The 26,343-nt window shown below is 36.6% G+C and overlaps 1 long non-coding RNA gene across 2 annotated transcripts; it reads left to right on the plus strand.

The window, feature by feature from the left end:
• The first annotated feature begins 217 nt into the window (after positions 1–217).
• On the plus strand, positions 218–21,529 carry LOC141545173 (uncharacterized). 2 transcript variants are annotated; one of them, XR_012482916.1, is made up of 3 exons: positions 218–357; positions 857–969; positions 21,144–21,529. It is a non-coding gene; the product is annotated as an uncharacterized LOC141545173 (long non-coding RNA). The 2 variants fall into 2 exon arrangements; XR_012482917.1 differs by lacking the exon at positions 21,144–21,529 and adding an exon at positions 15,202–15,667.
• Positions 21,530–26,343: the final 4,814 nt, after the last annotated feature.

Below are 26,343 nucleotides of genomic sequence, written 5' to 3' on the forward strand. Positions count from 1 at the left end.
TTTCCTTATTCTTCTGAATGTATTTATCTTTGGTACTGCCAGAAAGAAATGCAAAGGGATAAGAAAGTGCTATCAAGGGTTCAGCAACTGATAACCTTGTGACAAAGTATAAACCCTGGCCAAGCCCCTTAGCCATCCAGTCCCTGAAGACTTTGGCATTGGGCAATGCCTTCTATTGCATAAAGCTGACCTCAGAAATACAACTATATAAGGAAAAACTAGCAGAGCTCTCCGAACCTTCTTTGCTTTGCCACAAAAAGGGCTCACTTGGCTCCCCTGCTGTTCCTCCTGACCCTATAATTTTCTCTTGCAGTAAGAGGACCAATTCAGAGAAAGTACCTCGGAAGCCTGGGCTAGGTAAGTTCTCCTTTTAGAGATTGGCGGCTGTGTTTTCAAATGGGGAAAAAGCTCAGGACTCTCTTCAGAGTTACTGGCAATAGTTACTGCCCCGCTGGTCCAGAGGTCAATTGTCCTGATTTCTCAGTTGTTGCTACTGTTCAGTCATATCGGACTTTTTTGGGTGACTCCTTTTTGGATTTTCTTGGCCGAGACACTGGACCGTTTCCTTCTCCAGTTTATTTTTCAGAGGAAGGAGGAATTGAGGCAAACAGGGTTAAATGGGGCAAACAGGGTTATGGGACTTCTCAGGGTCACACAGCTAATAAATCTCCAAGGCTGGGTTTGGAGTCAGGTCCTCCTGACTCCTGGCTGACATTTAATTCTGCCCTCCCCTTCCAAATCCTTATAATATAGCTCCCATGGACTTTTATAGTCATATTTTGTGTATCATATGCATTGCCACCAGAGCAACCCACTGACTATTACATGACAGTCCACTTCTTGCCTTTTTTTCTAGGTCATGTGGCTTTGCACGAGTTGTCTCCCAGGTCCAGAATGTACTGCTTTTTCTTCCCTATCTTTAAGAGTTTCTAGTTTACTTCAGGGTGTTTCCCAGATACCACTTTCCAGGTGAGGTCCTGATCCAGCTAAAAGTATTTTCTTTCCAAAAAACAACTTTGAATTTGCTTAAGTTATAATAGAATATAAATTCAGATAGGGAAGGGACTACATTTTATTTTCCTTTGTGTAGCTCTGTATAGCCTGTCCTGGATAGGTATGTAATATTTTTTGAATTGAATTGTAGAAATTTATAAACTTTTACATTTTTGTTCTCTTAAAGAGCCTTTATCAGTGAAATGACTCCTTTTTCCAGAACTGTTTATTTTAAGCATGCACACTTTTTAAAAAATATATATTCTACTTGGATTGATTCTAAAAATCTTTTCCTATAGCACAGATAGTAATTATGATGTGTCTCCTTCCCAGACTTTCCTCTTTGGTAATTGTTATTTGTCTCTCCAGCCTCAGGGCTTTGTTAAATTTGACTAATTATTTGGTATGTAAAATATTCCATATGGCATATCTGTTTAGTCCTAATCCTTCTATTTTTCTATAGCTTCCGAAAAATGTTTTTGTATCCTTTTGTTGTCTCTATAATTTCCATTTTTATGCAAGGATAGCCTTTGATATGGCCCCATCTCTTATCCTTTGTAAGAAGTTGGGAACTCAAATTATTGTCTTCACAGAGGACTTATATTTCTCAAAAGAATTATAAACTGAGAATTTACAGGAATTTTCCTGTAATTCCACTATGAATATGCTCTTAATAAAAGAAAATAGAGATTTGGCCATTGGATAAAGGCTGATGATGTCCCAAAAGAAACATCTGATGATTGAAAGAATCAGTAATGCTCTGGGTCTATGCATAAAAATAGTCTGGCAATGATCCAATCTGGTTGAGGTGATGAAGCTAGAGATCCAAAAAGATTGTGAGGGGCCGGGGCAGGAGTCTTTCTTCCCTTTCTCTTTTCCCCTCTCTATCTCCCATCTATCACTGGCCATTTCATCAGAGACTGGACCAGTAGCAGACAGAACATCCATTTAGAATGAATGAAAGTAGCTAGACTAATAAGAGACAACATATGCAACTAGGAAGACAGATGGACTTGGAAAGATCATTACCTGAGGAAAGTAGAAGCTTCAAGAAGCATTATTTCTTGCACCAAAGAAGAATGTCAGCTATGGATGTCAGTCTGTAAGTGCAAGTTTTACAAATTGGGGGAATGACCCTAGAAAGAGTGTTACATCTGACATTTATATAGGACATTAAGATTCACTAAGCACTCTTCTCTCCAAAAATCTGGAGGTAAATAGTACAAGTATTTCTTTTATTTGTCAGGAATCTAAGTTTTAGAGAAGTAAATAATTTGACTATAGTATATAGTATTTAAATCAAGATCTTTAGACCTAAAGTTCAGTCCAATCCCATTTGCTTTTTGGTAATAATTTTCTTGATTTTCTTGACCTTTTTCTGCCCTCATTGCCTTGAAACCTTTTTTAAAAAATAAATGTCTCCCTATTGATTTTTCTAATTTCCAATCAAATTTTTTTCTTTTATTTTTCCTACCTATTCAATCCCAACTATCTAGCTATCCTTTCCTATTTTTGTATTTTGATGAATAATGTATAATTAGAAGTAGCCAGGTGATATAGTAGAATGGAATACTGGCCTTAAAGTCAGGAAGCTAATTAGTTCAAATCTGACCTCAGTCACTTATTAGCTATGTGACTGCACAAGCCACCTGACCACTGACTATCTCAGTTTCTTTAACTGTAAAATAGGGATCACAATATTACTATGTGACAGGATATTTTTAAAGATCAAATGAAATATTTATAAAGCTCTTAATATTTGTAAATTTTAAGTGCTTAATAAATGCTTTCTCCCTTCCCCTTCCTGAAGGATCTGTGATCTTATCAGTGTTAAGTATACCGTTCAGTGATATAGATTGCAACTACTTTAGACCTTTTCATTTTGTTTGACTCTTATCAATGCCCTGCCATAAATCCTCCAAAAAGGAGAGTCCGCAATGTACTGAGGACCTCCCTGAATACCATTTGACATTATGTGGACACTAGTGAAGAACATGAGCTGTTTCTCAGTTATAATTTACTCTTTCAGTATGACTGGTTTATCTTTTTTTTTTTTTTTTCTGGTAGAATACTGCTTGAATGACATCCCTATTGTTTGACATATTGTTTCTTTTTCACCATTTCACAATAGTGTTATATTGGTGCTTACCTGTAATTACATATAGATACATAAGACTCTATGTAATCCAACAAAAATGCCCTTTTTACCATGTGCTGGGGACTGTGCAGAGTGCCATGTGCATTATTAGTCAATAGTTAATAAGCATTTAGTAAACACCTACAAAGTGCAAGCACTGAGGATACAAAGAAAGATGGTTCCTGCCCCAAAGAGTTCACAGTCTAATTGAAGAGACAATACATAAAAAGAAATAGAAAAGAGAGAGGAAATCACCCAGCACAGGGCATAATAAAGCCCTGCAGCCAGGGAGGAAAATGATCTGAGGAGGTGTAAGGTTCAGAAATGATGAGTTTCTGGAGATGATGGTGTCCAGAAAAGTGGCTACATAGGAAAAGTATGGAGATGAATCCTTGTCTTTAAAGAACTTACAGTTTGGCAAAGAACACAGAGGAGGAAAAGATCATTTCCAATGGTGATGACCAGGAAAGGAATAGAATTAAAACAAATGCGTGCACATATTTGTGTATGTATTTTTCTGTCATTTCCCAGTAGTCATTCTCCCACCCAATATAGCTATATTTTATAACGAAGAAGTATAGCCAAGAAAATGAAGCAACACATTGATTATAGCAGAGAAGATATGAACCATTTTCTATTTGTAGTCTACCATCTTTGTACCAACTCTGTACTAACCTGCCATCAGTCTCCTGCCATCAGAGGTTGTTATTGATCTGACTTAATGTCTTTTAGTTGGGTTTGAAGGAATTGCATTTGATAAAAACCAAACAATGCTAGATTTAGAAAGGACCTTGAAGGTCATGTGGTCCAAAGCTCTCATTTTACAGGTGATGAAGAAGGCCCAGAGAGAAGTATCTATGTAAAAGTCACATAGTTAAAAGCAGACTCAAAATTAGAATCTGAGACTCTTGACTTGAGACCTGGGCTTTTCCACTGCATGATTGAGTTGGGTAGGATTTCAGTAGGCAGAGGCTGTGGAGAAGAGCATTTCAGATAGAAGGCCATATGCATAAAGTATGGAATCCAAAAAAAGGATTGTATATATTCAAGAGACTTCAAATATTTAAATGTGGGAAGGAAATAGAGTAGAGGGAGAGGCAGGTAGAGAAGGTAGATCACAAAGGATTTTAAATGATAAATTAGGGAGTTGAGGTAACATTAGTTAAAAAGACAGTAGAAAACTATTAAAAGTTATTTTTATTTTTATTTTTAAATCAGGAGAGTGATCAGAATATGCATTAGGAATATTATTTTGACAGTAGTATGTAGGAAGGACTGGAAAGTAGAAAGAGATTAAAGATATTATCCTGCCTTTTTATGAGCTTTCTGAGGTCTCTTATTCTTTCTTCTACTTTTAAAAAACACAGATAGACAAATAACAAAATCTGTTTTCTTTTCCTTTCCCGGCTGTAATCTTCCCCTCTCTCCCCCTTCTCCTGCCAAGTCTTCAGCTTTTTTGTCTTTTGTCTCCTTCAAAGTTCCTAATCACAGCTGACAACTGACACTCACCATGCCCTTGGCTGGAGCCAGGGGGGAAAATTGAGGGATCAGCAGATCCACACCCCCACAGTTCTGCACCTGCCACTGTTACTCTAGCAATTTTTTTTCCCTTTTCTGCCAGGTTCTGTATCAATTGGGTCCACATCATGCCCAAACTCCCAGCCTTCTCCTCTGCCGCTACATCTCATCCTCTGCCTCTACATCTCATCCTCTGCAGCTGCTCTCTCTTCCCTCAGCCCTACTGGACATCTTGACTTCTTCCCTGCAAGCATAATACACGCAAACGATCCGTTGTTCGCTCCTGAAATCTTTCCCTCTTCCTTTCTCCCCTTACCCTGTTGGATTGCCTCTCATTCTCAATTCACTTGCTACCCATTCCTCCCTGAGGCCTTTCCTTATTCCCTCTGTTATTTTCCAAATTGTAAAGGACCTGAAATTTTAGTTCAATTTTCAGAGAAGTTTTTGTTTTTGTTTTTACAGAGGAGAAAATTGAGACCCAGATTTGCCCATATTCACATTCTAATAGAGCCAAATTTCAACTCAAGTGCTTTGAATCCAGACTCCGTAAATATTCTCTTTCTTCTCTATTAGGCTGTCCCCAACATGGACTTCCTTCATCAGATCCCTCACTGCACTTTGGTTTACAAGACTAAGTTTCTCCACAGGACAGGGAGTGTATGCTATCTAAACTTTGTCTACCCTTTAGTTCTTAGCCCAGTATTCAACACACAGGTAGAACTTTGTAAATATATGTTTAATTTAATTAATTTTAAAGATTGACAAGGCAGATAATACATGTTTAATTTAATTGAGTTTAAAGACAGGACAGGTAAAATCACTAATTATTATTATCTAGACATAGGGTTAGATAACTGAATTGTACATATTCAGCAATACATCTCTATTAGGCTTATACTCCAACACGATCAAATAAAGAGAAAATGGGGTGGTGGGGTTGGGGGAAGGAGTTGGGCTTGGGGAATGAATCTAATCTTACAAAAGAATTGCATCATCAAGAACATGCTGTGAAAGAATTGATAAATGAGTAGATGCCCATCAATTAGGGAATAAATTATGGTCTATAAAAGTAATGGAATATTATTGTTCTATAAGAAATGAACAGGGTTATTTCAGAAAAGTCCAGAAAGACTTATATGAACTGATGCTTAGTAAAGTAAACAGAACCAGGAAAACATTGTATATAGTAACTGCAACAGCAATTCAGTGATCCAAGGTAATTCCAACAAACTTTGGATGAAAACTGCTATCTGAATGGAGCTGATTGCAGGTCAAACATACTATTTTCACTTTTTTTTTTCTTTTTTGTGGTTTTTCTCTTTTCTCCTGATTTTTCTTTTCCAACATGCCTCACATGGAAATATGTGAAAAAAATGAGTATTATCTATAACTTTAAAAAAAGGACTAAGATAGAACAAAACTGTTCAACATACTTGAATGATTTTGACCTGGCAAGTATGACAAGGAGACTCTTCACTTTACTTGTCTTTTGTGTCAAAAAAATATGTTTATTTAAATTTTGTCTTCCAGAAGAAATTCTTTTGGACAATATGCAGTAGAAAGGATGGTTTTTGAGTTTCATGATACATAGCTGAGGACATAGAAGATAAATTAAAATTAATCCAAATGGAGATGAACTTGAATAAATTTATGGCTTTGTTAGACTAAAAGACTTCATATTCCTTCTATAAATCAAATAAGCCTGGAAATAATAGGAAGCTGCTGGAATTTGAATGGACCTTGCACACTATGATTACTTCACTTAGTAACTCATATTCACATTCTGAATTTCATCAATAGTCAGTAAACATGGCAGCAGATGTTCTCAAATTAAATTTGATAACTCCTACTAAAGTTTGTAAACAAAGAAAATCAAGTGATTCCTTGGAAAGCTACCATGGAAGAAATGGAATATTTCATAATTACAGTTATACCTTCCATATCATGATTTTCCCCATCACAGTTTCAATATATTGCATGTCAGCATAATCAATTAAATGGAAATTTTTGGAGAGTTTTGCAGAAGTCTCAGATGACACATGAAGGCCAGCAGATCAGAAAAAAATTTAGAAACTCAGAAATATATGAACCACATATATAGGATTGTATAATATCAATCTAATTTTTCAATAAAGTACTGTACACATTTCATAAAAGAAAAAAGGAAAAAAAAAACTAATATACATTTTCCAGATTGCAGGGATGCTAGGCTCCTAACTCCCATGAGGAGGAAGGGGTCATTATACATTTTATATATATATATATATGTGTGTGTGTGTGTGTGTGTATACACATTATATACATTAGTCATTATAGTCATATATATGATTTTGGGTTTTTCTTTTGAGAAGTGAGAAAGTGGAATATTGTATATAGAATCAGACTCAGGTGATATGTTGGGTGGTTCTATAAAACTTTGTTCCTTTCTTTTTCATTCTTATAAGAAATGACTTTGCTGAGTAGGGATGAGAGAAAGAAAATATTCAGAAATAAAAATGATAAGGGAGCAAATTAAATAATTTTTAAAAATCAAAGAAAAAAATTTTAAAGTTATTGTGGTTCAAGCAATAAATAGGATTTACTAGATGAGAGAGGTGAAATCAAATTAGGTTTGTGGGATTTAAAGTTAGAGTCCATCCTCTTTATATGTGAAGATTCTAGGAACTTAAGATCACACAAGTAATAAGTAGCTGATCCAGGATTCAAACTCTTTTAGATTCTGTAATTTCAAATCCAGTGGGCTCTTCCACCCCTCCAAGTTGACTTTCCACTTTTTTTCTTCAGAAGATGCTATGTAATAAAGGACCCAAACGTGACAATTTGCTCCTTATGGGTCAGGTAGGAGAGGAATAAGTAAACGTCTGGACCTTGGTCTGAATTCCATGGAAGATGAATCCATTTATTGTCACTGTTGAAATTCACATCCTCTCCTTACCTGGGTGTGACTTTCATTGCTGATGTAGCTCTGCCTTCTACTCTGTAATCTAACCCTTTGTAGAATTTACACTACTGGCAGGACAAAAGGCACCGCTAGATGCATCTTTAGTAATAATGATAACAAGAGTGTAATAATTACCGTGTGGTGAGGGGCTAATTGGTGCATCTGGTCCTGACAGGAGCTCAGACTCAGTGCAGAGAGCATCAGAGTAATGAGGGGGGAAGAGCTAGGGCAAAAGATCCCAGATGAGTCACAGTGAATTTGGAGGGTATCATGATACTGTGACTCATCTGTAATTTTCTCCCTTCCTTCTCTTCCCTGATTTCTTTATGCACACACACACCCCCACAAGTCCGCACATGCCTCTGCTCGTTTCCAGTCCAGAGGTGGCTCATCTTTCCTGCTTTGGCCATGTGGAAGGACATGCTGACAGTGCTTGAGGTCTGAGGAAACACGTTAAAAATGCGATGATTCAGAGTCCTCCAGAGGACTTCAGTGATAGCTCGTGAGTCTAGGAGAAAAGTTGCAGCAAGGAATAAAGCGCTTTCCCTGCATGGCTATGTCCCGAGGCTGAGAGGGAGAGGAGAGCAGAATGCCATTTCTTTCCTGGCCCAATTCAGAGGCTGGGACCAAAAATTTTAATTTGAACAGGGGAACTTTCCTCTTCTCTCCTTTCCTCAAAAAGAAAGATCAAAAGGACAGATATCTCACTCATGCAGATTTGACATTCTTTTATTTTATCTGGTTAGTATTTCCTGCCACCCACGCCTTGACCCTTAAGGGAATACTCATCTTATTTTGACCACTATTAGAGCCTTTTACTCAGCCATTAGAAGTGATTTTCCTATCAGATCATTTTCAGGCCCCTGCTTAATAAAGACTGGTGACATGCTGTTATCTCCAGGATTAAATATGACTATGACATGTTTTACTTCAGCCTTCCCTATTGGGTCCCACTGAAAGTAATCTTGCTTTCCTCAAGTTTTTATAACACTTTGCCTTTAGCTTTCCTTATCTCTGATCCCAATCTAGGCCGTATCACACTTATGTATGTAAATGTCTTCCTCTTCTTATCAGATTGAAAACTCTTTGAGTTCAGAGACTGCATTATTTTTCATCTTTGCATTAGCAGCACATGTATGAAGTACATACTTCATAAATGTGTTGTTAGTGAATCTGATACTTTACATCAACAAGTAAAAAAAACAATATTTCCAACCTAGGACCCTCCATAAACTTTGAGCTGAAGCTATTTTTTTTTTCTTTTTGACGAAGTGACTTGCCCAAGGTCACATGGGTAGGAGGTGTTAAGTATCTAAGATCAGATTTGAACTCCGGTCCTCCTGAATTCAAGGCTGGTGCTCTATCCACTGCGCCACCTGGTTGGCCCAAGCTTCAGTTATCTTAGGATACCTATGTGGTATAGTGATTGCTGATCTGGAATCAGGAAGACTTGAATTCAAAATAGTCTTCAAACACTGACTTGGCTACATGGCTATAGGAAGTCACTTAACCTCTGTTCACTTCCGTCTCCTCTGTAAAAAGCAGAATATAATAGGAGTAAGGTATATGAAGAAATGTAGGAGTGAGCTAGGTTATGGTAATTTAATAGAGAAGGAGGAGGGGAGGTGATGGGAGAAAGAAAATTGTTTTGGACATATTGATGTCTACTGGATCTCTAGTTGAGATAACTAAAAGGCAGTTGGAGATGTGAGATTACTGTCAGTAGAGAGATTGGGGCAGGAAAGGATAGAGAAAATCTATGTAAGTAAATCTATGGGAGTTAATGAGATCAAGTGAAATAGTAAAAAGGAAGAAGAGAAGAGTGTCCTGAGGGACACTTTCGGTTTTAGGGTGTTATCTGGAAGACAGAGGGTTAGAGGGACAGAGAATGAAAGTCAGATAGGACTGGGGAAGAACCTAAAGAAGAGAGTGATTAAACAGCGCAAACAACTGCAGAGAGGTGAAGAAGAATGAGGATTGGGAAAAGCCTCCCGACTTAGTAAGTAAGAGATCATTAGTGACTTTAAAGAGAAGTTTAGAAGAATAATAAAGTTGGGAAACATGTTGAAAGGTGTTAAGAAGAGAGGGGGAGGAAGAGAGAGCATGTGGGGACCGATTGTAAACGGTCTTTACAAAGAAATTAACTATAAAGTGAAGAAGAGAAATAGCAGGATAATGGGGATAGAAAGATCACATAAAGATTTTTCAGAATGGGGAGACACGGGCAAGTTTGTAGAAAATAGGAAATGAGCCTATGAAGAGGATGAGATGAAAAGTGAAAGAGTAGGGATGACAGTGGAGGCAATCTGTTGGAGAAGACAATGAAATAGGATCATTTGAACAAGTAGAGGAGTTAGCCTTGGTTTGGAGTAAGGATACTTCATCATGTGAGACAGGGGTGAAGGTGAAGAAAATAGCAGAAGGGACCTGGGTGATAAAAGAAGAGAAAGCTGGCAATCAATGTCTGTCAAGTATGAGGCAAGATTCTCAGCAGAGGGAGGAGCTATGGGAGGTTTGAGGAGGGATGAAAAGGTTGGGAAGAGTTACTACAGAAAGTGGGATAGTCAGTTATTAAGGGAGGATTGCAGTGAGAACCCTGCTGAAGTTATGCAATGTTAATTTGTAGTGGACCCAATCAGAATGATTGCATGATTTTCTCCAACTTGTGTGTAGTTTCTAAGTTGATGAATGTTAGAAGTGATTCAAGGAGATAAGTCTTGGCCTGGTGTAAATAGCAATATGAAAAAAAAAAAAAAAAAAGAATACAGATTCAAGAAAGGACAATTTAATTATTCACAAAGAGTCAAAATAAGGAGAATAGGAGAAAGACCCCTTAATCTGTTAGGAAGTCTTATTTCTTTCTCCATAACATCTTCCAGATAAATTCTCTTTACATGATCATCACCCAATCATCTCACCAGGACTAATGGATGCAGTTGTTTCCTATGTGGTCTCCCTAACTTAATAAGCTTTCTTTACTTCAGTTTCCGAAGGCTCAATTCTTACCATGTTATCCCTTTACTAAAACTTCACTAGAACACCTCAGCTGTTCCTTAAAACTTTGCACCACCTGGTCCTTCCCTATCTTTCCAGTCTTCTTACATATTATTGCCCTCTACATAAAAATAATCTAGAGAGTTTATTTACTATTTGCCGTATAAGATGCTCCATTTTTCATCTCTGTGACTTTTTATCTGCTTGAAATTCTCTCTCCTCACTTCTGTTTTCTAAATTCCCTTTTTCCCCAACACTTAATTCAGTACTTCGTGCTGGACATGTGGCCCAGTCCCTTAAGGCAGGAACTTTTATTTGTTCTTATTTGTATCCAAGGAAATTAGTGCAATATTTATCACAGAGAAAGAACTTAGTAAAAGAAATACTTTTTAATTGATCACTCATTGGTTGTATGGTGCACCCTGCTCATTCTCACTATGTATTTTTCCATTGCTTTCTATGATATTTACATTTAATTTCTTTGAGAATTTCATGTCTCACAATCCTATATCAATAATGACAATAAAAGGGATTCCTTATGAAATCTGAAGTTCTCCATGTGCTTTTAGATGACATGATGGTGGGAATGTCAAGCCCTAGAACAAGAGCTTCCTAAGACAGCTTGGTAACCATTCAAAATAGTTTGATTTGTCTATCCATGCATACAGGAAAGTCCAAACAGATGAAAAATATCTGTTGCCCAGATTATGATAACCTATAGAGCTTGCCCATAAACATACCTATATGGAACAGTATAGAAAGAGAGAGTTTGGTTCAGAATTAAACAGAAGGGAGAAACAGACTGGAAAGAAAGAAAATTACTTTGGTAGAAGGTAGAAAATGAATTGGAAAGAGCTGAGACTGGAACAGGGAAACCTATTAGAGAGCTGATGTAATAACCCAAGTAGCATGGTGGTTCTGAAAGTGGAGAGAAAGGGATGACTGCAAGAGACATTGTGATGAGACTTGACAAATGACTCAATTTGAGGGTGAGAGAATGGGAAGAATTGAATGTCATTAAGAAGTTGTGTGGAATAGTGAAGGACTGGAAGTACGGTGGTACCTTTAATAGTAAGACAAAACTTTACTGGAAAGGTGGGTTTAGAGGAGGAAGGAAAAGGACTCCATTTTGGTTTGAAATGACAGGTGGAGATACTTAGCAAATTGTTACAGGCCTGGAACTTGGAAGAGAGATTATGGTTGGATATATAGATTGAAGGGTCATCTGAAGCCATGGGAGCTTATGAGATCTCTAAATCACCAATCACTAATGATACATTGCTAATAATCCTAATTTGATTCATGGAAAATGCTTTCATTATAGTTTCAAAGATGACTTCCTTTAAAAGTTGTATGAATAGGCTAGTTTGGAATAATTCTGTTTTCTACAAATTTATTTTAACAGGTCTAATATTGGGACTTTCTGGTATCTCATATAACACATTACATAGCTGTGAATAACAACTAGAGCAGGGTGCTAATGAGGCCAGGGTAACAGATTTAATAATCACATTGGATAAATTAGCTTATCTCTCTTCAATGGCCACAGACTGTATCCTTTGTTCCTATCAGCTAACTTGTCAATGTGTGCATTTGCTCTGAAGGAGCACCAGGAAAGGGAACGTATATGAGCTAGTACCAGCTTGGTCTCAGTGCAGTTTGAATCCAATTTTAATGAACTTGATAGGATATCCAAATCACTGCAGTTTATCCATATCTCCTTAAAACAGAAGTTTGGAGCTATGGTGTTTTTAGAAGGGCAACACTGTATTGTTGATGTCTAAAAATAAGTTTCTATAAAAGCAAATGTTGGGTGTACAGAATATTTGCAAACAATTCCAACTGAGAAAGTTGTGTACAAAGCGGGATGTTTTGCTGTTTCTAAAGCTTCAACGTGGAATAGAGAAAATATGGCTATGTTTGTGTTTACCCCTTCTGTTTTCGTAATAGTTCATATACTACTTTATATATAAACTGATTTAATTATCCAAAAAGAACTCTCAAATTTCCCAAATGAAATGAGTGACATGGAAATGCATTTATTAACTATTTTAACTATTTAACATATTATTAACCATATCAACTATTTAACGTACTTTATTATGTGCCTCATATTATGTTAAGAGCCAAGATTTATAATAGAAAATAATATAATGGAACTGGCTGTCAAAGAATTAAATTCTAATTGAGGAAGACATCACATAAAGGAGAATTCAATTGTAGAGCAGATGGAAAGGCCCAGAGGTTCCTGAGGTACATTTTTAGGGCAGAGGTCAATTCTGGGAAAGTCTGAAATATTCAGTAGAAAGGGAGATGGCAGCCTCAAGAGACTCAAGGGCTAGGCCCAGTGACCCTCCAGCTTATTAGAAAGATAGTGACTACATGCTGATATTGAGTTTGTAATCTGAAGCCTGAAAGTTCTTAAGCCCACAGCCATTAAGAAGAAGATAACCTGGTGGGAGCTGAGCAGGAGGAAAGCTGAAATGTGGGGAAGGGATTTTACTCTGCTCTCACTGGCTTTGCCTTCCCATCCCCTGGGCAAAGGAAGGTCAGTTTAGGGGATTAGGGGAAGAGTTTCTGAAATAGCCTGGACATTTTCCCTGTTCTGTACCTTCTGGTAGGATCTTGATTAACATGATCCTTGGTGGAGATGGGGAGAGGAGGAAGGAATCCCACACTAATCTTTTTGCATATGCTTTCTGGATCCCATTGCTTGAAGTGAGACATGTATCATCATTTCCTTTTGATAGATAAGTGGGTCTGACCTTTGAAGGAGATCCCTTTATTTGGCTCCAAAGAGGTTAAATAATTTGACTAAAGACACACTCTAGGAAGTAGTAGACTTGGGGCACAAACGGATTTCTATTCTATATGCTGTATGTATTCTTTCCACTATAATCCAGTTAGTTTTTTTTTTTTTTTTTAAAGAAGTAAATGTCCAAAATAATCCTAATAAACTTTGGATAAAAAACTGTCTGCATCCAGAAAGAGAACTACGGAGATTGAATATAAATCAACAAATCAACACATGCTATGTTCACTTTTTTCTGTTTTTTTCTCTCGTGTTTTTTCCCTTTTGATCTGATTTTTCTCTCCCAACATTATTCATAAACAAATATGTATTTAAAAATTAAGACATGTGTATGACTAAAAAAAGAAAACAATAAAATATATTTTTAAAAAATGATACTTTTAATTTTTTTTTCAAATTTATAGCAATGGTGATTTTTCAGGGAGATGTTACAGTTTTGCAGAGGATTATAATAACTGTTGACTAATGCATTCTGTCTTCTTGATAGTAAGATACATGAAATTATAAATCGTCAAGACACTGGAAGATGATTGTATCATTTAAAATGAGGGCTCTGATGACAAAGAAGTTGGGAGTCAGCATTCACCTTCTGTGTTGGAATTGTTTATCTCAGGGTTGTGCCAAGCAGGGCTTATGGCTGTCATAGACTATTCTACTAAAACCAGTCCCAGCTGCATTCCAGATTAGCCCAGAACACATGACTCTACCTTCTGATTTAGGTCCTGAGGATTATGGAGTAGATGAGTACTGGTTTGTTTCACAGAGTTTCTATGATTGAATAGCTACCTTTTTTTTTTTTTCCCCAATAGTGAGATGCACAATCAGAAATGTGTGCAAACTGTATGACTTTTTTTTTCCTGCTTCATAAAATGATGTAATATAGCTTATTACTCAGATGGATATTATTTTTAACAGTAATATAAAACCAGACCAAGGACCAAGTTAATCAATTTTATTTATAAAATGCAATTATAGATGATGCTAACTATTAATCAATTCTGAAAATACCAGTGAGACTGAAAAATTTTAATATTTAATATTAATTAATTTATTATTACTAAATTATTATTTATTATTAATAATTAAATTAAATTATTGTTTATTAAAATATTTAATAAACTGAACTAGACTAAATAACTGAGGTTTGTGCAATCAAGGCACATCTGACTTCTGGGTCCTGGTTTAGATTAGAGATAGTGACACAGCTTTGATTTCAGTACTTTCATGAAAAAGAATGTACTTTATTATACCTGGAGTGCCCAAATAGTGTTCAAAGTTTGGCTTTACATCCATAGATTTTAGGGATTACTTACTGTTGGTTTCCTAGTTCATGTTCCCTAGACAATTAGACAAAATGGTGGGATTTTGTTTTTGTTTTGTTTTTTGATGACTAAGGGCTGGACCAAAGGGATGGCCCTAACTGCTTGCAACATTCTAACCCCCCAAAACAAACTCCATTGAAACAACAATTGAGTTGGTCCCTAGCTTCCCACTGGCTTGTCTAATATTGCCTTATTATAAACTTTGTTACTGTGACTCTTGTGAATCTTATGTGCTTCTATTTTTGCTAATGAAAATAGCAGGTAAACATTACTACAACCAGGCACCAAGTAAAAACTGCTAAAATTTGCTTTCAGTACTACCTGCTGTCTGTACCTATTCTATTCTGCTTCAGTTTCCGTATCTATAGAATGAGCCACTTGTAATAGATGAGCTCTCAGTTCCCTTTCAATTCTAAATTCTACAAGCCTGATAAGTTTCAATTCTGTGACATCACACCTTCCATCTCTACAAATTGTGTCCAAGAGACATAGAGAATAAGGACCAAATGTGAAGAGATCCATCAGGTGCATTATGAGATGTGGTGAAATACAGCAGGATGATTTCAGAGAGGCTGGGAGGGACTGACATGGCTGATGCTGAGTGAAATGAGCAGGACCATTGTACACGGCAACAACAAGACTATACAACGATCAGTTCTGATGAACGTGGCTCTCTTCAACAATGAGTTGATTCAGGTCAGTTCCAATTGTTCAGTGATGAAGAGAGTCATCTACACCCAGAGAGAGAACCATGGGAACCGAGTGTGGATCACAACACAACATTCTCACTCTTTCTGTTGTTATTTGCTTCCTTTTTGTTTTCTTTCCCAGTTTTTTTTTTCCTTCATGATCTGATTTTTCTTGTGCAGCAAGATAACTATATAAATATGTATGGATATATTGGATTTAACATATATTTTAACATGTATTAGAATACCTGCCATTGGGAGTGGGGGTGGGACGAAGGAGGGGAAAATTTGGAACAGAACGCTTTGCAAGAGTCAATGTTGAAAAATTACCCATGCATATGTTTTGTAAATAAAAAGCTTTAATAAAAATAAAGATATGGTGATATGGTGGTTCACAGAGGGAGGTACATTACTTTTCTGATGCACAGAACTTGGAACTCAGAGTCCTTTCCTTGAATGCAGAGCTGGATAAACTCTTGCAGAGCCTCACCTTTTAAACACCTGAGACCACTAAGTATTAAGCAGATCCTCTGGGTGAAGATTCACTAGAAACCTAGTTACGAACCAGGAGCCAAGTGGTTTGGCTAAAAAGGAATCTGGCTAGCTCGTCCCAATCTAAATACCTCGGATCCCTGCTGGTCCAGCCCCACCTTTCCTCTCTCTTTCAAAATATTCCACAGCATTTAAGCAGGTGCTTCTATTGTACAGACAGGAACTCCTCTTTAAAATAATATTTTAAAAAGCCAACATCATTAATACAACATTCTGAAAAACATGTCACATTGTATTATGAACATTTAACAGTGACCATACGAAAATATTTGGCTAAAACAACATCTTTGTTCAAGAGATTCACAAATGGTCAATAGACAGGGACCTGTAAAAACATGTTACACAGGATGTCTCTTTCAAAGGAACATACTGTAGCTACATCATCAAAACAGTGTTAATTTGGATTGTTAATGAGACATGGAAATGGAATTGTAGCATGTCAGAAATGTTTCCTGCTTCAGTTTTTAGAGTCATCTCCCTTTAGAAAGTACTATGAATTGTTTTCTATGTATTTAGCATTTACTTACTCAGGTACATCTTGAACCCCTCCATATCCTCCTCCCCTCCAGTAAAATGTAGAGTCCATGGTGACAGTCCTTATTTGGATTATTATGATTTTGTAGCCCTAGTGTTAGCATAGTGCCTTGCTTACCATCAATATCAGCTTCCTCTCAATTGTGAGCATATAGTAGGTACATAATGCTTCTTGTGAAACTGAAAGTTGGATTTTTAAAGTTATGGACAAAGTCAGGAAGCTTCATTTGTGTGGGTGAAATTAGTAAAACAAAACAAAACAAAACACAAGACCCCCAAAACATCATAGAACATGGTGTCCAAAGAGAAGCTTTTAGGAGTACTAATTCTTGAATGTGATTTGTAGAAATCTCACTGACTCCTCTGATTGTTACAAATATGCCCAGATCTTCTTAGGGTCACAGAATCTAAGTTGGAAGGAAGCTTGGAGGCCTTTTCATTTTACAGATGAGGAAACTGAGGCACTGAAAGAACAAGTGATTTGCTCTAAGTCACATAGCTAATGAGTATCTGAGGTGACATTTGAACTCAGGTTTAATGCTTTAGCCACTGCTCTATGGTACTACTTTTATCGTCACTTCCCTGATTAAGAATCTCCAATGGCAAGTAACAAATTGGGAAAACATTTTTACAGTTAAAGGTTCTGACAAAGGCCTCATCTCCAAAATATACAGAGAATTGACTCTAATTTATAAGAAATCAAGCCATTCTCCAATTGATAGATGGTCAAAGGATATGAACAGACAATTGTCAGATGATGAAATTGAAACTATTTCCACTCATATGAAAGTGGTCCAAATCACTACTGATCAGAGAAATGCAAATTAAGACAACTCTGAGATACCATTACACACTTGTCAGATCGGCTAAGATGACAAGAACAAATAATGATGAATGTTGGAGGGGCTGTGGAAAAGCTGGGACACTGATGCATTGTTGGTGGAGTTGTGGAAGGATCCAACCATTCTGGCGAGCAATCTGGAATTATGCCCAAAAAGTTATCAAACAGTGCATACCCTTTGATCCAGCAATGCTACTACTTATATCCCAAAGAAATACTAAAGAAGGGAAAGGGACCTCTATGTGACAAAATGTTTGTGGCAGCCCTTTTTGTAGTGGCTAGAAACTGGAAAATGAACGGATGCCCATCAATTGGAGAATGGTTGGGTAAATTATGGTATATGAATGTTATGGAATATTATTGTTTTGTAAGAAATGACCAGCAGGATGAATACAGAGAGGTTTGGAGAGACTTACATCAACTGATGCTGAGTGAAACGAGCAGAACTAGGGGATCATTATACACTTCAACAATGATACTGTATGAGGATGTATGCTGATGGAAGTGGATATCTTCAACATAGAGAAGAGCTAATCCAATTCCAATTGATCAACGATGGACAGAATCAGCTACACCCAGAAAAGGAACACTGGAAAATGAGTGTAAACTGTGAGCATTTTTTGTTTTTCTCCCCAGATTACTTTTACCTTCCAAATCCAATTCTTCCTTTGCAACAACAACAACAAAATTCAGTTCTACACATATATATTGTACCTAGGATATACTATAAGATATTTAATATGTATGGGAATGCCTGCCATCTAGGGCAGGGGATGTGGGGAAGGAGGGGGAAAATTGGAACAAAATGTTTTGCAATTGTCAATGCTGAAAAATTACCCATGCATATATCGAGTAAATAAAAAGCTATAAAAAAGGATTCAACAGTATCTCCATGTTCTGGGAATACAAAGAAAGGTAAAAGATGGTCCTTGTTCTCAAGGGTCTTACAATTTAATGAGGGGGGCTACTTGCAAATAGCTATGTACAAACATAATAATCAATAAGGGAGAGCAATGAGAGGGATCAAGAAAAACTTGTAAAAGATGGGTTTTTAGTGGGAACTTTAAGGCAATTAAGGAAAGTAGGAGGTGAAGAAGATGAGGAGGAAAAACATTGATGCATGAGGGGACAACCAGTGAAAACACCCAGAGTTATTTGAGATGGAGTTTCTTCCTCAAGAACAGCAAGGACACTTGAGGCACCTGATCAAAGGGGATGTGGTCTGATGGAAGACATAAAAAGATTGGCAAGGTAGGAGACAGGTTACAAAAGGCTTTTGGATATCAAAGAGAAGCCTTTGTATTCCATCCTCGGAGATAATAGTCAGGATGGGGATGTAGGTGATATGAATAGTCCCTGAGCTTTCTGAAGATCCTCTGCTTTTTCCAAGAGGGCTCCAGGGTGCAAGGTCGGAGGAGAAAAAGGAATCACATACCAGACAGGTTATAAACCTAAATTGACATTGTCTTAGCAACACATTGGATATAAGGGTGTAGAGGAAGTCAGCTAGGTTGTGGACTGTGGGGAAGATGGCGGTACCTTCCACCACAATAGGGAAAGTTTGGAATGGCAAAAGGTTTTGAGGAAAAAGAAAATAAGCTTCTAATGAGGGGCGAGGGATACAGTTTTTGGACATTGAACATTTAACATTAACAGAACAGAACATTTAAGATGTTTCTGTGAGACATCTAATTGAAGATGTCTGATAGGCAGTAGGGCTTAGTAGAGTGTTAAGGGGTTAGATAAGTAGATTTAAGAATCATCAGCACAGAGATGATAATTGGAATTTATGGGAGCTGATGAAATCACTAAGAGAAAAGAATATAGAGGGAGAGGAAAAAAGGGGTATGTGTGTGTGCGTTGTGTGTGTGTGTGTGTTGTGGTGTGTGTTGTGTTGTGTGTGTTCCTAAGCCTTATATGGGATGGTATCTGAGAGAGGATGTATCATATTGTGGTGATTCCTTAGGGGGAATGTTTTGAGAACCACTAATTCAGATTTACTGAGGGCTGCTGACTTTTGTCATTCAGTTCCCATGCTGATTAGGGATCATCATCAGAAGCAGAGCATCTTCTATGAAATATTTATGGGTAAACCCATGAGTTACCCAACTTGTGAACATCTACCCTTTATGAAAAAGCCATATTCAGAAACTGCCTCCCCTTTTTCCCTTCCTCCCCTCGGGCTAAGTCTACATCTATCTCTTGCCCTTCTAACCATCCCTCCCCTGGCTTTCACAACTTCAGGTAAGGCAGCCTACATGTCTGACTCCCCGTTACTACTCAGTTTCCCTTTCTCTGAAATTTATTGCTGACTCCTCTACCCCCATTTTGTAACAGCTCTCACCTCTCACTGTTTAGTTAATTCTATCTAAGACAATTTTCTCATAAGGACAGATATATTATGTCCAATCTACCTTTTTTCTTTTTTTGTTTTGATAGTTTTTTTTAATTTTTAATTTTTTCATTTAAAAAAATTAAATTGAATTCTAAATTTTTTTTACTTCAATTGGATAAACATTAATATTAAGCATGCATTATGATCCAGGCATTATGCTAAGCTCTGGGGATTCAAAAGAGGAAAAAGACAATTTTTTGCCCTCATGGAATTTATAATTTCCAGTCCCTTACCCAGTCATCAAGAGGGCAAGCAATTTGATACTCTCAAGACATGTGAAAGTAATGGAAATCATTTTTCCATTTGTGCCATATTGGGAAAAAAGTAAAATAAACAAATAGTGATAAAGAAAAATATTTAAATATACTTTAATCTGTATTTAGAGTTTATCAGTTCTCTCTCTCTGGAAATGGATAACATTTTTCACCATGAGTGATTTGAAATTATCATGGATCATTGTACTGATCAGAGTAGCAAAGTCTTTCACAGTTAATCAGCATTACAATATTGCTGTGAATGTGGATAAATTTGCTGGTTCTGTTTGCCCTTTTAATTCTCATTTACTTGCCTTAGGAAAAAACCTCTTTCCCTTCCCTTGTTCCATACTTATTTGTCTCTTTTTACTCTTCTCTTTTCTTTTAGTCATCAAGTCTTACAAATTAGATCTGTATAGCGTTTTGCCCATTATTTTTCCTTTGCATTCCTACTGCTGGTATCTTATTTCAGGTCATCATAATTTCACACCTGAGTGATTACAATTGCCTTTCTCCCTGCCTTTAGTCTTTTCTTTTTTTAATCCTCCCAGTCTGCCTGATACATTCCTTTCAGAATCATTTCATTAAAGCACAATTCTGTTTATGTAATTCCTCATCTAAAAACCTTCCATGATTGCCCATTGTCACCAAGAAGAATTTCAAAGTCCTTAAAATGAACATTCAAAGTCCCCCATAACCTGATCTCAATCTTTCCTTTTCAGACTTATCTCTCCTTTCTACAGTTATCTCTTCTACACTGAGACTTTCCCCATTGGTGGTTTCTATAAATTGTAGGTCAGCATAAGAAATTAAATGGTATTTTGTGGGGACTTTTGCAAAAGCTGCAGATGGCACAAAAAGGTCAGCAGATGACACAGAAAAAGTTTAGAAACTCAGAAATAAATAAAATGTATGTATATTATTGTATAATATCAGCCCAACTTTTATAAGGTATTATATATGCCACATTAAAAAAAAAAAAAAAAAAAAGAAAAAAGAAAAAAGAAAAAAGAAAAAGAAAAAAACCAGACCTTCTCTGATACAAAAGGAGGACCAAAAACATTTTACATGGATTTTCTAGATTTGGGGGGGTGCCATATTCCTAACCCCCATGATGTGGAAGAAATACTTTTTTTTTTTTTTTTTTTAAACCTTTTTCAGTTAAAATGACCAGCAGAAGGAATACAGAGAGGCTTGGAGAGACTTACATCAACTGATGCTGAGTGAAATGAGCAGAACCAGAAGATCACTGTACACTTCAACAACAATACTGTATGAGGATGTATTCTGATGGAAGTGGAAATCTTCAACATAAAGAAGATCCAACTCACTTCCAGTTGATCAATGATGGACAGAAACAACTACACCCAGAGAAGGAACACTGGGAAGTGAATGTAAATTGTTAGCACTACTGTCTATCTCCCCAGGTTACTTATACCTTCGGAATCTAATACTTAATGTGCAACAAGAAAATGTATTTACACACATATATTGTATCTAGGTTATACTGTAACACATGTAAAATGTATGGGATTACCTGTCATCTAGGGGAGGGAGTAGAGGGAGGGAGGGGAAATTTTGGAAAAATGAATACAAGGGATAATGTTATAAAAAAAAATTACTCATGCATATATACTGTGACAAAAATTTATAAAAGAAAAACAACCTAAAAAACTTTTCAGTTAAACAGAATTACTTGCTGTTCCTTGACCATACCCCTTTGCCTTTTAGCCTCTTTGCTTTTGCTCATATTCTTGGAATGCCTTTGCTAAGATCTTGGAAATCTTACCCTTCAGGACTCAATTCAACAGAAACTTAGATATAAAGTCTTTTGATGCTTCCAACTTTGTTTCCATTTTTTCCTCTGTACTCCCATAATATTTTCCTTCTATTAAACTACACATTATTCTCTAATATATACATACACACCAATATGTATATATATACACATAAACACACACACACACATATATATGTATATATATATACATATATGTATACATATAGATGTTTATATCTCCTCTCTAAAATTTTAAGCCCCTGAAGAGTATTTATTTATTTTTCCCACAGAATCTAGTACAGTTCCTGAATTGATTTGGCACTCAAATACATGAATATCTCATCTGTACCCCCCAAAATAAAAGAAAATTTGAATTAGACCTAATAAATAATCCATGCCATTTATCTCTAAAAGCTTCAAAAGCATCCATAATCCCTTTCAGATATGCCACTTAAGAGTCCTATCTTCTCTCCTTTCTCTAATTATTTTGTTTTCCTTCAAACATTAGCATGGGACAACTGCTTTTTAAAATGAAATGTTTGTTGTTCTATATTTAATGACTAACATCACAGAAGTACTTTTCTACTTTTTAGTTTTGTTTTGTTTTGTTTGTTTCCCTTGGAGTATTTTAGTGACATTATGGACTAAATTTTGTAGGTTGGCTTGGAAACCTAACCACCATTCATAACATTATTTACGTAAAAAAATGTACTCTGAGTTCCAAGATACCAATTTAGTACAAAGAAACTCTTAGAACACAAGTGGGGATTTTTTGTGGTGGCATTTGATGTTGTAGAACATGTTCCTGTCTCTAGGAAATATGTAGTTTCCTCAAATTTTAAGGGTAACAGGCTCATAAAGCTAGCCTCGTTTCTCTACCAGCTTAGTCCTGCCATCTGTCTTCATATGGGTTTACTGTGCCAGAGAGCTCCCAGCTATATATGGCAGCTGAGTAATAAGGACCTCTCTTTCCTCCATTAGAAACCAAATTTTACTGGGAAGAGTAATTTGGAAGCTTTTTTTGTGTGTGATGAACACAATATTATGCAGCAACTATCTGTCCCTGGGACACAATTCTGAGACAGATTCAGACCACAGGGGACCATAAAATCATTGGTCATTTCTTCCCATCAGGGAGAATGTCAGTTTCTCCTATATCAGGATGACAAAAATAGCATCAATAAATATTTGTTGAACTGAATGATAAACATTTTCCTTTTTTTCCAGAGAAGTTTTCCCATCATATAGAGGTGAGTCCCAAGGATCATATTGCTCCCCTTTTCATATTAGATGTAAAAGATATTAGCCTTCATCAATTCAACTTAAAATTCAAGCCAAAAAAAATTTCTTTATTTCAGTTGACTTCTCTAAAAAATTTCTAAGTGCAAACCCAATTATATTTTTCCCTAAGGGAGCAGTCACTTCAACAAACACTTTCTCAATAGCATATGGTGCCAGCGTTTTGGTTTTTTAAAAAATGTCTTTGTCTTTTTTAATGTTCTCATTGATACTAGTTTATTCATGGAGTATTTCTAGGTTCCTGTTGGTCAAGCTGTGGAAAGATGCCACCTAGTGGCCCAATGTTGGAATGAATTTTAACTTTATAGTGATAATTTCTTTCCAAGAGATCTAGGTTTACAAGGAAATGCCAACATGAGTGAATTGCTTCTAGGAAACCAAAACAAGCCTTCTGGGAGGATGAGGGGGTGGGCAGCAGGAGCTCTAAAACAGAATACAGAGCCAAGCCTTTACTCTGACACTATTTCCCTGGGTACATTGGTCCAGTTATTTCTTCTCTCTGAGCCCAGATTTCCTTTTCTCTAAATTCAGAACTGGACTGAATGATTTCTAAGGTTTTTTAGAGTCTTACTACTTGGTTATGCAAGGGTCAATGTTGAAAAATTATCCATGCATATGTTTTGAAATAAAAACTTAAAAAAAAAAAGAAGAAGAAGAAATCTCACTACTTGTGTGACCTAAAGAAAGGAATGTAAGACCTCCCCGGGATTCAGTTTCCTCATGTGCAAAATGAAGGTGTTGGACTAAATGGCCTCTAATCTGTGATTGGCATTCTGGTGGAATTTATAAAGCTCTTCTTAGAATCATGTCTCTAAATGACTAAAAAAAATAGAATTACAAAAGAAACCAGCCATATTTAAGTGTAATCATCAAAATAGTTTGAATAGCCAAATACTAGTCTCCATGCTAAGAACCCCTGATCTAGGAGAGATAAGACTCGTTATCCCGATTATTATAATAATACTGTGAAGAGATGTGATTTCAGTGGTCCCTTTCCTGTTCCCTTCCTTCACTGTTGAAGGTCAAAACTCCTTTATATATTATTAGCCAGTTTTCATGAGTTTCTGTAGTTGAAATGAACCACCTTACGAATAACCCAAGAATACAAACTGAGTGAATTCTTAGGAAGGTGAGATCATTTTCAGTTCAGAAGAACAGGCAAGATCCATAGAAAAGAAGAAATTTTAAATGGCTCCAGAAGAATAAGTAGGATCACAGAATCTGAGAACCCGGGTCAAGTCAAGCTTCAGAAAACATTCCCAAAGCTGGAAGTCATTCATCCTTTACTTGAAGATCTCTAGAGGGAAATCTCCCTTTCCAGATGACCCTTTTTAAGAAAGTTTGAACAAGAAATGACTCTTTACATCAAAGCAAAATATGACTCTGCAACTTTTAATCATTCTCCTAGTTGTTTCCTCTGGTTAAAAGAAGAAGAAAGTTAATGTTGTACTCTTTTATATAACATTTCAAATATGTTCCCAAAGACGTCACTTGGTTAAGTATCATAAGTTTCTTTCAACTAAATCATATATGGCTTCTTTATCTCCACTTTATCATTGTAGTTTCTTAGTGTAGGTAACCCATGGATTAAAGACTATGTGCACAAAACTCTGATTCAGATTAATTTACTGAAGGTTCCTTGCCTGAGTGAGACCACAGAGTTGGTGAGAACTTGAGGGGAAAAAAAAAAGTCTTTTGGTTTCCAGTTTCAAGAAAAAAGACATTATAGATTCTAGGTCACTGATGGGACTGAAAGACTAGGAAGAAGCTGCATTGTAGAAAAGCAGGCACCCCTGATCATGTCCTTATCTTTGACTACATTTCAGACTCTGGGGAATTTCTCCTTGTGTGAAATCTAAAACTTTTCCTCCTGGTTGAGGTGAACTGTCTTTCTCTCCAAATAGGAGAGTTTATTCACCGCAGATTGTCTTGGATAGTCTCATATGCCTACTTTTTCTTATTTCTGTTTTGCAATTAATTGGGATAAATAGGTTTAGTTGCTATTTGCTGTTTGGGGAACTGGCATTTGATCCGAAGAGTCAAGCCTTAAATAAATAGCTTGGGATAGTACTTTCTACTTAAGTGATAGCATTCAGGAAAACAGCTTTAAACAAATATATATATGTGTATATGTATTCCCTAGATTAACAATATTTAATAGAGCAGACAGAAATAATTCTAGCCCAGGATTTTTTCTCTGAAGAGAGCAGATTGACCAGCTTCTGACATTAATCTCCTTCTTCTCTTCCTTGCAGCAATAAGTTTTCTTTGGTGAGAATCTTGGGAAGAGAGGATAGAGATATCTATTCTTGACCTCTTGCAAATTACATGGAGGCACACCTATGTGGATACACAAGTTACATGGGCAAAACATACACAGTGCACACACACATACACCTAATACATATAATGCTCATAAATTGGAGCAGCCAGGTGACAGCATGTATAGAGAACTAGGTCTGGAATCAGGAGGATTAGAATTCAAGTCCAGCCTCAGAGACTTATTAGCTGTGTGACTGACTTTGGGCAAATCACTTAATCCCTTTTGCCTCACTTTCCTCATCTGTAAAATGAGCTGGAGAAGGAAATGGCTAACCACTCCATTATCTTTGCCAAGAAAAATTCAGAAGCAGTCACAAAGAGGACATGACTAAAAAGCAACCGAATATATTACATCAAATTTATTTTAAAAGATTAGAGTAGCACTATTCCTTTCCTTCTGGGGATGCTATATCACAAGGTCTCTTTTGACCATTATGTGTTCTTTCCCCATATTGAGGGTACCATCCACTAAACTATCTTTTATTTGAACTATTTTTTTTAACAAGTCTTTAACTTTAACAATACTTAACAAGTATTTTCATCTTATGCTTGTAGTTTGATCTTCTGATCATGAGTGTACTACTTAATAAAACATTGCTTCATCGTAAGAGGTAGCATGATAGAGTGAAAAGAATGAGATTTAAAGTCAGAGGATCTGACTACAAATTTCCATTCCACTACAAATTGCTACTGTGAGATCTTGACTAAGTCAACTGATTTCTCTCACTTTTCTCAATTGTGAAATGAGGGAACTAGGCTGTAAATTCTTTGAAGTCTCTTCCAACTTTAAATCTGTAATTTCATGTTATTTTTGGTTATTGGTGAATTTTTTCCCTTAGAAAACAAACAGGTAGGGGAAGGACAGGTTGACTCCAGTTGCAATAATGCTTGAAGAGGGATGGGCCATCACTTGATCCTGTGGGGATTGGGTGGAAAGTGGACCCCAGGAGTGAGGCATTA

The sequence above is a fragment of the Sminthopsis crassicaudata genome, chromosome 5 (assembly GCF_048593235.1).
Source record: "Sminthopsis crassicaudata isolate SCR6 chromosome 5, ASM4859323v1, whole genome shotgun sequence".
Lineage (NCBI taxonomy): Eukaryota > Metazoa > Chordata > Mammalia > Dasyuromorphia > Dasyuridae > Sminthopsis > Sminthopsis crassicaudata.